Source organism: Sander lucioperca, chromosome 2 (genome assembly GCF_008315115.2).
Source record: "Sander lucioperca isolate FBNREF2018 chromosome 2, SLUC_FBN_1.2, whole genome shotgun sequence".
Taxonomy (NCBI): Eukaryota; Metazoa; Chordata; class Actinopteri; order Perciformes; family Percidae; genus Sander; species Sander lucioperca.
This window is the reverse complement of record NC_050174.1, coordinates 17420570-17428217: the sequence shown is the minus strand read 5'-3', so window position 1 is coordinate 17428217 and position 7648 is coordinate 17420570.

Below are 7648 nucleotides of genomic sequence, written 5' to 3'. Positions count from 1 at the left end.
TAAATGGAAAAAAAGGAGGAGGGACGTTGCGACGGAAAGGAATTGGAAGGAATGGGATGGACAGAAGGAAATGAGGAGGAAGCCATAACAAAATAAAGCCAGTTGACCAACAGAACACAAAAAAGTCAGGGAGGGGCGGGGAGCACTCCTTATCACAGAACGTGTGATGATGCAAGACTGAAAGAAGTGGACACCGTGAAAAAAATTATAAGACATTATTTCTTGATCTATTCAATCCTCATACATCTTATAAATGGACAGAGATTCGAAGATGAGGATGACCCACTCACAGAAAAACAGAAACGGATAAAAAATCATGTATATCTTTTGCCATGCTTATAAGTTTTATTCGTAAATAAAAAAAGTAATTGTGTGCATAACAAGTAAAATATCCAGCTTTAATATATAGCTGAGGGGCTATGTCTCCCTCTTTGCAGTGGTGGGCGCGGGTGTATCAGAGTGATTAGGAGTTGTTCGTGGCAGAAATGATAGTGGAGCTTTTTGGTAACCTTCGATGCATCGAAGAACTGTGCCTTGTTCCAAATTACCTCCTATCCTCATCCTTCTCCCACCTTCAAAAACACTTGCTTGGTCTTATGCTTTCAAAAAGAAATCTTAAATTGAGAGATATAGTCAATAGTTCACAAGAAGGAAGTTCTGTTGCTGAAAATGTTCCCAGCCGCCTACATTAGTTTCATTTATCAGTGCAATAAAATGTTAACAGACTAGATCACCCGAAAACACAGATGTATGATTCAGATTCCTTTTAACAAGAAATATCACTGATTCAGAATTATTTTGGGATACATTTGTGCAAGTGGAAACAACTGATATTGAGGAAACTTTAATCTAATGATACAATAAGTGTCATTTAAATGACTTTTTAAGAGTGAGGATTTTCTAGTGGGTACTCTGAGGGGACACAAAAAAAGCAATAGGCAAGCTAATTAACAGGCTCTCTATAGTGGAGAAGAAAGGGAGCAGTGAAGCTGCCTGAGTCCATTTGTAGTACCCAGGATCCAGTCCAAGATATGGATTAGCACTACATGAGACTGGACTCTGTGTGAATTTTGCAATCATACACAAATCGACTGGTAACAACCATTGTACAAACAAATACAAGCTGTTGTTTGCACAGGCATGTGAACATACACACATGCATGGGGACTTAAAACTAATAATAAATATACTTATCTTACAATTAATCTACATTGAGATGAGGAACGTCCCTGCACATTTTTTTCCTGCCTGAATAAACGTAAGTGCTCACTGAAGAAGACAAATAACACCTACAGAAGGTAGGGTTACAACCACATTTCAGGTAGGAAAAAAACACCCAGTCATGGCAAATGCAGTCAAGCTTTCATATTCATTAGAATTACTTGACCTCATTATGTAGAGAGACTGTGATTATGCACGAATGATGTCAATACAATACAAATTTTGAAAGCTATGTTACAAGTGCATTTAACGCGAGAGAGGGCAGAGTGTGCAGGAAAGTGCCTTGGTTTGAATTAATGGAGGCTAAACGCATTTCACATCCATCCAGCCAGCAGCCAAAAGCCTCTCTTAAAAATCATAACCGTTTCCATCTCTTCTCTCCAGAGATCCATTATCAGCACCAGAAGGTGGCACTAAGTCCCTCATGCTCCAGCCAAATTCAGCAGCAAGATCAGCAGTACTAGTTAAGAGCAGTTTATGTTTATACAGGCCATACGCCTAACTTTTAGTACGATGCCGATGGACACTGATTTTTTTGCCGTCAGTTTCAGCTGAGCTGACATCAGCTGATACCGTCTGCATGAGAGACAGAATGAAAGCACGTGGATGTGGAGCGATGTTGATGTCTGTTATTTCCCTGCTGTGGATGACACTTTGCTAATGTGACTGATCGTGTGCAAAAATGATGTTGCTCTCACACGTAGAACCATGAATAAAACCCATACCCCCCAGAGAGAGGACAGCTCACAGAGACACCCATGAAACGCCTTCAGGGATGACTCTAAGACGAAATTAGACTGTTAGCTGTAATTGATCATATGCACTAAATCCAGAAGACCTATAAAAATAAATTACACTGACATGGAGACAAAAAAAATAAACCGTTTACACAGTGCATTTGCAGTGAAAGTACAGCATCAACTGAGTTTATTCCCAATTGTATAGCATAATTGCCGTTCAAAGTAAATCTTAAGGTCATGTATGGGTCAGTTTATGTCAATATCTCCCGAGCGCAATAAACTGCTCAGAGCAAATTATATCATTTCACCGCGCAGATATTACTCTTCGGCACCAATTTAAACATCGAGAGTTGTACAGGCAGCTGCAAGTGTTGAAACAAACCGCCAGGGAGAGGCAAAGACGGCATCTGCTAACGCATGCGCACAGAGCAGCCCCCACCCGCCGGCGAGTGATGCTTTGCGAGCACTGGAGGGCATACACGCTTTCTCAGGAAAACTCTGCTCTCGGAAGTTGATTTCTGCTCGCCCGAATGAACTGACTTTTGAACACTTTGGGGCGGAAAACAGGAGGCACTGGCCCTCCTATGATGGTCACTTTCAGGCGATCTCAACCACGGCCCTTCTTAGTTTACCTTGACGTTTAGAAGCACGCGTTTTTGTAACGGCCAAAGAACTGTCTTTATAACGATGTAACGCAAGATAGCACCGTAAATAAATGATGTAAAGTGTTTCAAGTTCTGTTGTTGAGAAATGTCCGTAAATCCTTGCGTGATGCTCTCTGTTTATTCTTTCCCTCTCTTATGTTTTGTTTCACGCTCGCCAGTTTATGTGTGAGCGTAGATAAAGATAAGTCTACAATCCAGATTCTAATTAATACAGATTTTTTGTCCTAACACAATATGGCTAAATGCTTGTCAGCTGACATTGCTTCCCTGAAGTATTTCCTGTATCCTCACATCCTTTCTTTTCAACTCCTAGAGGATGTAAAAAGGCAAATGTCTCTCAAAAGGGAAATGTTGCATTCAAGGGACGTCGGCTGGCGTATCGATCATTGGGCACGGAGCTTAAGTGACCCCCGCAAATCCCCCCCACACACACACACACACAGGTAGAGTTTATGTGGTTGGTGTGTGTGTCCATTCCCAGCCACTTGAAACACATCAAACGTCCGCACTGCTAATGAATAACAGCACGAGGAAGGAGCAAAGCTTCAGTGCCAATACCCAATACACTACATCTGTGATACCCGTTCACACAAATACGGCTCTGGAGCCAGAGCTAACCTTACACACCAACACACCCACACACGTGATGAGTCAGTAAAAAAATGTAATGTAAAAAAACAGAGGGTAATGAAATTCCAAATCTTACGTGACCATCTGTATCATATGATCTCTCTCCCCCATATCATACGTTATCAATCAGTGAAATAGTGTCATACATGTGCTTTGAGAAACACAGGTCATAGGACAGCAGGCTTTCACCATCGGTAAGTTATTTTCTAACATCGTTCTGAGGATGCTTGTTTAATAAACAAAAAACAGGATTCATGTGGAAATAATGATTTATATGCTTGCCTCAGCCATGATGGGGCATTCTTACACATGAGTATCAGGACACAGCAGTCATGTCTGCAGGTGTCTGGCAAAGAATCTAACAGCGGTTTAAGTTGAGTTTGCTGAACCTCTTTTATCATAAACTTCTGTTGTGTTTAACCTGTTATTGTATATCAGTATAATGAAATTGGGATGGGCATGGATGAAGTTCACCAACTTCATGTTTGGTAGTTTCTTGGTGTATGTCCTGTCCTAATGTACTTCTGTGTCTTTTTGATCAAATTGAATTATTTTTACATCAAGTTCTTCGAGTGGCATTTTGTTCAATATTAGGAGCATTTGTTTGACCCTGAACTTTACTATTGGATGCATCAGTTAAAGCAATTAAATTGCTTGAGGCATCAGTTAATGTGCTTAAATGTAAATGTTGTGATAACTACAAAGGAAATTATTTTGCTAAGTATTATTAAGAAGACAAGTCCTAAGCTATAGCTAACTGTAGAGTTACAGAGAACGTTAGTACTTTGCTTGAGCAAATTGAACTTCCAGATGGGTATTGACAAAACCCTGCAAGTGGTGGAAATATGGAGTCTCCAGCAATAGAATCGCAAAAACTAAAACAAACACCCAGAGATTACAGACACATTGCAGATGCACAAAAGGGGCAAAGATTTCAGAAGCCAAAAGTATGAGTGGAACACAAACCTAACTTTTACACCCATAAACTATTTAATGTTGAAAGAAAAATCAGGAAAATGGATCAGTACAGATAAATATTAAGGTGATTTGTATTGGAACATTTCTAGTGGGCAGAACTTTTTCCCAGCATTTGGCAGTAAAAATTGGCAGGGCATGATTAGTTTACTCTAAATCAGTTTTATAGCTCTTATAGCTCAGGCAACTTCCTCTGTGCAATACAATTTCATGAATATTTTTTTTTTGTGAGAGAAAAAATCCATGAAAAATGTGAGGTGGGGTATAATAAATGACCCCCTTTGCCAATATTTCCCCAATCACTGACACAGTATCAAAAACGTTCAGTCTCTTTCTCTCCGTCTCTCTCTCTGGATTCAATAAAGTGTGTCTATACTGATTAATTGACTTCCAAGGAAAAACCACACAGAAACAAAGATGTTTCCTCGAGTTAAAAGGCTCAGATTGCTTAACTCATGTCAAAATGAAGATGTGTTCTGAAAATTCTTTATCAGTAACGTCATACGACTAGGTACAATACACTGCCTTTGTCCTGTTTTCTTGTGCGCCTGTGACGCAGAACACTTCATTTCCGTGTACTAGGAATTTAGTAAGTTAAAATTAAGTCATGAAGTAGGCGTGGCGGCAAAATAACAGGATTGAAAAGAGGATTTAGGAGAAGAGCAAAGGTGACATTAGGTGTCATACCATTATTGTATTCGTCGTGAGGCATTATTTAGGGGAAATCTACGTTCCGAGGGCAAAAAAGGGGGAAATTAATCTTGAGAAAATTTAAAAAAATTAAGAAAAAAATAAAAAAAAAGGAAGAGGAAAAAAAAACGAAAAAACAAAATTAAAAGGACGGGGGGGGAAAAAAAAAAGAAAAAGAAAAAAAGGAAAAAAGGGAAAAAAAAGAATTAAAAAAATAAAAAAAATTTAAAATAAGGAAATGAAACAGGGGAAATTAAAATAGGGGGGGGGGAAATAGGGGAAAGGGGTGGGGGGGGGGATTACACAAATTAAAGGGAAAAAAAGAAAAAAAAAATAAAGAAAAAAAAAGGGAATTAATTAAAATACCAAAAATAATAAGGGGGGGGGGAGGTGGAAAGAAAAAGGGGAAATAAAAAAAAAAAAAGAATTAAAAAAGGAAAATAAATAAAAATAAAAAAAATTAGGAAAGGGGAATTAAGGAAATTACATAAAAAAACAAGGGGAAATAAAAAAAGAAAAAAAAATACAAAAAAAAAACAAATTTAAAAAACTTTGGGGGGAAAAAAATAAACAAAAAAATTAAATAAAAAAACATAGGGAAAAAAAAGGGGGGAAAGGGGGGAAAAAAAGAAAAAAAAGAGAAACAAAAGGGGGATAAAGGAAAAATAAAAAAAAAAAAAAACGAGGGAAAAAAAAAAAGGGGGAAAAATAAACAGGAAGGGAAAAAAAGGGGGAAAAAAAAGAAAATTAAAAAAAGAAAAGGAGAAAGGGGGAATCAAAAAAAAAAATAAAAAAAACAAAAAAAAACAAGAAAAAAAAATAATGGAAACAACTATAAGGGGGAAAAAAAAAAAGGATAGGGAAAACATAAAAAAAAAAAATAATAGGGAAAAAATGAAATAAAAGGGAAATAAAAATATATAAAAAAAAAAAATTGGGGGGGGGGGGAAAAGACTAGAGTCAAACAGGAAGGAAAAAAAAAAAAAAAACAAAAAGAAAAAAAGGGGAATTAAAAGGGACAGGGGGGGAAAAGGAAAAAAATTGAAGGAAATAAATAAAATTAAAAATGGGGGGGGAAAACAAAAAAGAGAAAAAAAAACCCATAAAAAGAGGGGAAAAAGGGGGGGAAAAAAAGGGAAGGAAGAAAATGGGGAAAAGAAGGGGAAAAGAAAAAAAAAAGAAGAAAAAAAAAAAAGAAAAAAAAAAAAACGAAAAAGGGAAAAAATAGGAAAAGAATAAAAAAACAAAAAAATAAAAATAAAAAAAAAATTAGGAAATGGGACAGATAAACATTAAAAATAAAATCAAGGAAAATTAAAAAAAAAAAAAGGGAAAAAAAAAAAAAGGGGAAAAAACATAAAAAAAAAAATTAAACCAAAAAAAGGGGGACAAAGGAGAAATTCATAAAAAAGGAACAGGGGAAAAAACTAAAAAAAAAAAAAATTAAATAAAATAACAAAAAAAAAAAAAAAGAAAAAAAAAAGGGAAGAAAGGAAAAATAAAAGGGGGGGATTCTATAAATAAGTACTTACTGTTACCTCCGTCAGAATAATTTTGTTTTTGTACAATTCAGTTTGATAGGATAAACTAGGAATTATGAAAGCCCAAATGAGGTCTCAATGTGACAATATGTAAATCAGGTGTTTTTTTGGTTGGCCACTTTATCATCAACAAAATGTGTATTTATAATAAAGGTGCAGCATACATTGCACAGGAAACAACATCACACCATCATAACGCAAATAATAGGAAAACACTCGGTCACTGGTGAAATGCTGGGCACCAATCCACAGACATGCTCAACATGATCTAATGGGACTGCAGGAACACTATAAGTCAGAGACTATTGGGACGCTTATCTATGCTCCAGGCAAAGGCTCAATTTGCAAATATTATATCCTCTCACCACGGAAGGAAATGGAGGTCTACATTGAGTTGAAAATGATTTGTGTTGGAGTAGCATGAGGAGTAGGGAAAAACACCCACAGCCTTTGGTCCCCATGTGTTGTTTTGTTAGAAGGAAAAGGCAAGCAACCGTGCCTATTATTGTTGGTCCGTCTGACTGGGTTTGAGCTAGCTTTTCATCTTCATCGCAGCTCTAATTTCAAGAGCGTCAGTGTTGGAGATAGAGAAAAGATACAATAACTGGCCAGCAGACCAGAAGTTTTGTCTTGGCTTCTTGAAATAAGAGAATCATTTCATTTCATCAAATTGAGCACAGCGTAAATTCTCAAGGAAGACTTCTAAACGTACGCAAGATTTTCTCTCTCTGCTAAATCTGAACAGCTGTTAGAGGCCGTTCACTTTATTTTAACCCAATCAGAAGGGCCATGAATTTCACGAGCCAATCAAAGCATGACATACCTGTTTTAAACGTCTCTCTCTGCTGCCTCAGTTGGTCATTTCGGGTAAAGCACAACCCTCTCCTCCATTGCTCCTACGGTCTTCATCATGGACGGTATCCCTGGGTCACTGCCACTGCCGGCGGCTACCGGTTTGGCACACCACCATCAGTGTCTAGACTCCTAGGGGGAATTATATTCGGCTTTCTACCCCTTTAAAAATTATCTTTATAACGATGGAGTTAATCTCAAAGACCGGTACATTTCATAATAACATATGTACATAAATCTTTGAATATCTGCAAGAGGTCTCTACTGATTGAAAATAATACAAACCAGCAATTGTTCTCTTAAAACATTAAACAAATATCAAAATAGGAAGCTA